This window comes from Limulus polyphemus, unplaced genomic scaffold (assembly GCF_000517525.1).
Source record: "Limulus polyphemus unplaced genomic scaffold, Limulus_polyphemus-2.1.2 Scaffold1534, whole genome shotgun sequence".
NCBI lineage: Eukaryota > Metazoa > Arthropoda > Merostomata > Xiphosura > Limulidae > Limulus > Limulus polyphemus.
Window position 1 is genome coordinate 184237 of NW_013667144.1, and position 4334 is coordinate 188570.

The 4334-nt window shown below is 37.7% G+C and overlaps 1 protein-coding gene across 2 annotated transcripts in view; it reads left to right on the forward strand.

Moving 5' to 3' along the window:
• Positions 1 to 4334, forward strand: part of LOC106463982 (LIM domain transcription factor LMO4.2-like) — a 68597-nt gene that overhangs the window by 13956 nt on the left and 50307 nt on the right. The window contains exon 2 of one of the 2 annotated variants that reach the window (XM_022391629.1): positions 693 to 957. The exons of the other annotated variant lie outside the window; for it this stretch is intronic. The gene's annotated coding sequence lies outside the window, so the exon portion shown is untranslated. The remainder of the gene's footprint in view (positions 1 to 692; positions 958 to 4334) is intronic. 2 annotated transcript variants of the gene reach the window in all.

Here is a 4334-nt window from a genome sequence, read left to right on the forward strand (position 1 = left end):
CACCGATAGAATAGACCAATTAACTTTATAATAACCCTGTATTTACAGACTAGTAGAGTGGAAAGAGCAGCAATACTTCTTTCTTCCCAATACTGGGAAAAACAATCATTACATTAAGTATAACCCTACATAAAATAACAAAATCAGTACTGCTCACCAAAGTCTTTGATTAAAAACTGTTTTTAAGAATTTGTGTGCGTACTGGAGGGATTTATACAATTTTACAATAAATTTATAAGAAGAAAAAGTATTTTTACTATCCAGTTTGTAATAAAAAACTTTTTACTTCAGTTAACGTTTCGCCATTGCGTCTTCTTCAGAGCTAGTAGTAGTCTTTACTTCTAGCTTTATTGTTAAAATATGAAAAAAAAAACCTGCTCTGATTTTTTTAGCGCGGACTAGTGGTTAAAGTTTTGTTATATACTAAAAATAGTCTTATCATTTGTGGGTAAGGTTTTTGAACCACAAGTGAAAACAATAGTGATTAATAGCAGGGACTTCGTGGACATTTTTTTTAAATCTTTTTTTTCACAGATTGAGTACAGCAGACGATTAATCTTCCAGACACAATCTACACTCCTCATTCAGCCACTTAACGTTATCGCTCTTATCTTGATCATAGTATAGGAAACAAATCCACAACTGTTCAAACATCGATTATTACATTCAGTGTTTCTATCCTGATTACATAGATGACAGTGGCAGTGGTCCCAGCTGCATCAGACACGTCACAGCCCGTCGCGTGGCACTTGCTCGAGAGGCAGGAGATGGTTGGATGAAAAATCAAAACCAAAAAAAAAAAAAAAAAAGGTTACAAAAGTGTTTCTTTGTATGCTTGTATCCACCAGCTGTTAAAGCCTGATATCTCGTGATTGGCCTGTTTACTTCACGTGTGTTGTCGTACGTTAACCACACCAAAGAGATCCCAGAAAGAGTTTGTTAAAAGATACCCTCTGTGTATGTAGAGGTTTTGTTTCTTTTTCCTAGGGCTTATGTTAAGAGGAATTATCTTTTAATATTCCACAACATAGAAGTAATCGCGGTACACTTTACATTTTATTTGCTCTGTCTCTATAGAACATTAGTCTTAAGTGCGATATATATAAACATATATATGCGTATCTCATCATAGTAGTCGATACGATACGTATCTAGATACAAAAGTTTTACCAACGGTTTGTTACGAAGTTTGACAGTCTTGTCTGTAATTTATTATCTATATTACTAACATTGTCTTATTTAAGTACTTCACACTTTACAGTGTTTTTTCAAATTCCCAGGTTTGATCAACTAAATGGCAGCTGGCAAGAGAAGTAAAATATAAAAAAGTTAATATCCGTCTATCTATTTTGTTATTGTTAATTTGTTATGTTACTTTGTATGTAATGTTTTTGATAAAATAAATTAAGACAACATGTAGTACTCAATACTCATCTTCCTTTATCATTGATTTTTAGCAAAAATATTTTTTCTATACAAAAGACTTGTAATGTTTACCGAAACTTGCCAAATTTCGTGAAAATACATAAATCGTATCGGACGATGTATCGATACAATCGTCTCACGGCTTCACGATACGATACGAGTATCGTATCGCTGTATCGCCACACCTTTATATATATATATGTACATACACACATGTATTATATAACTAGCACCCCGTGCCCATTTAATTTGGCGCTACTTGTATCGGCACCAGAATTTCTTTTATGACGACAAAAGTTAGATTTTAGAGAGAAAAAAGGCGGAGAGACTGTGATACCCAAATTCTCTTTTTCCTCAGCGTAGGTAGCTCAGTCTTTAGGCAATATACATAGCACGGTGCTTAAATGTGAAATAAAAATATCTTCTTTTAGCCCCCAAGTGGCAAATCTGAGAACGTATAACGCTAAAATTGAATTTTGATACTCGTGGTGGGAAGAACACGGATAGCATTATTGTGTAACTTTGTGATTAACAATAAATACTTTTTTCTTTCGTACAACTTAAGTAAATTCTCTCTGTTTTTCAATTTCGCTTATAGCTCCTTAAGGGCTATTTTCGTTAACATTCCCTAATTTTGAAGTGATAGGCTAGACGGAAGGCAGCTAGTCAATATCACCCACCGCCAACTCTTGGACTACTCTTTACCAGCAAATTATGGGATTGACCGTCACATTAGAAAGTCCTCATTGCTGAAAGGGGAGCAAGGATGGGGGTTCGAACCCGTGATCCTCAGATTTCGAATCGAGTGCCCCAACCACCAGGCCTTCCCAAGCTAAACAAATTCTATGAGAGATGCTATATAATCAAATGGGTATTTCCATGTGAAAAAATAAAAATAAATAAATTTGGCAGGAAAATAAGATTAGTTTTATATGTGCACGAAACGTCAACAAAGCACAGAATACTTATGTCTGTATAACCTTATGCATCGTCAAATCCAGCGTATTTTTTTCTACTTATATAGCAATAAACGTGATAAGAATGAGACCTGGTCCACTTAACTGATGAAGAACGTAGACTTCAGAATTATTGATTTTTCGTTACCGATTTTTTTCTTCTTATGCTATGAAAATTATTACTTCTCTTCTAGGGATACCTGTAATTGGCTAATCGTTAGATAAACAATGTTTGGTATTGGCTAATGGTTCGATAAACAATGTTTCGTATTGGCTAATGGTTAGATAAACAATGTTTCGTATTGGCTAATGGTTAGATGAATAATGTTTCGTATAAAATAGTAACAATGTTTGCTATTGGCTAATGGTTAGATAAACAAAGGAATGATTTATTCATGTTATCCCTTTGGACAGGAACGAACCTCGTAACCAAAGCCGAAAATGGACCCAACAGCTTGTAAACAGAAACAATGGAACTCCACATGACTGCAGCCTATTTAGTGTAGACTTGAATGAACTGAGATCATATAAAAACATTTTCCAAAAATGTAGACCTGGCATGGCCTGGTGGTAGGGCACTCGACTCGCAATCTGAGGATCACGGGTTCGAATCCTCGTTACCGAACATACTCGCTCTTTCAGCCGAGAGAGGGGGGGATTATAAAGCAACGGTCAATACCACTTTTCGTTTGTAAAAGAGTAACCCAAGAGTTGGCGGTGGGTGGTGTTGACTAGCTGCCTTCTCTCTAGTCCGTCACTGCTAAATTAGAGACGGCTAGTGCAGATAGCCCTCGAATAGCTTTACTGGAAATTCAAACCAAGCCAAAAACGACTTGTATCACCACATCATAAATGACCCCTAAAAAAGGTGAACTATTTTCAAGCCCGAGTTATTTCGTGAGTTAGTTCGATAATCAATAAAATATTTCTAATAAGTTTGTTTGTTTTGAATTTCGCGCAAAGCTACACGAGGGCTATCTGCACTAGTCGTCCCTAATTTAGCAGTGTAAGACTAGAGCTAGTCATCACCACCCACCGCCAACTCTTGGGCTACTCTTTTACCAACGAATAGTGGGATTGACTGTCACATTATAACGCCCCCACGGCTGAAAGGGCGAGCATGTTTGGTGTGACGGGGATTCGAACCCGCGACCATCAGATTGCGAGTCGAGCGACCTAACCGCCTGGCCATGCCGGGCCCTTCTGATAAGTAAAACGTGTTCCATTATACATCAATCTAGTATTGAAAAGTTTTGACCTAAACGGTCACTTCTATTTATGTAAAAGCCCCCACCAGTGACTCAACGGGAAGTCTTCAGGCTCATGACGCTAAAAATCGGGTTTCGATACCCGTGGTGGACAGAGAATAGATAGCCCATTATGTAACTTTGCGCTTATCAACAACCTAACTAATATTTGTGAAAAATCCATATCAACATTATTCCCGCCTTCTTAGAAACACAAAGTAATTAAAATGTAATTTCAATTTTTATACAATTTATTATTGCTATGACACCCAATCTTCCAGTTTACTGTTATGCGAGTCATGCAGCTGACTGTCAGTCATGTTATCTGAAATGCAGATGGTTGATATTCAACATATGTTGTTATAGCAGTTTCACGCAGTTTTACACCAGGTGTTTGTGATCCATAGCTAGACCTCATATAATACATTTGTGTGTTTAAATTATGTGGAGAACCATTGGATGGATGGAAACCGGCCAATCAAATTAATTTGTTGTGAGTTGTTCACAAGTCGGCCCAGCATGACCAGGTGGCTAGGGCGCTCGACTCGCAATCTGCGGGTCGCGGGTTCGAATCCCCGTCACACCAAACATGCTCGCCCTTTCAGCCGTGGGGGCGTTATAATGTGACGGTCAATCCCACTATTCGTTGGTAAAAGAATAGCCCAAGAGTTGGCGGTGGGTGGTGATGACTAGCTGCCTTCCCTCT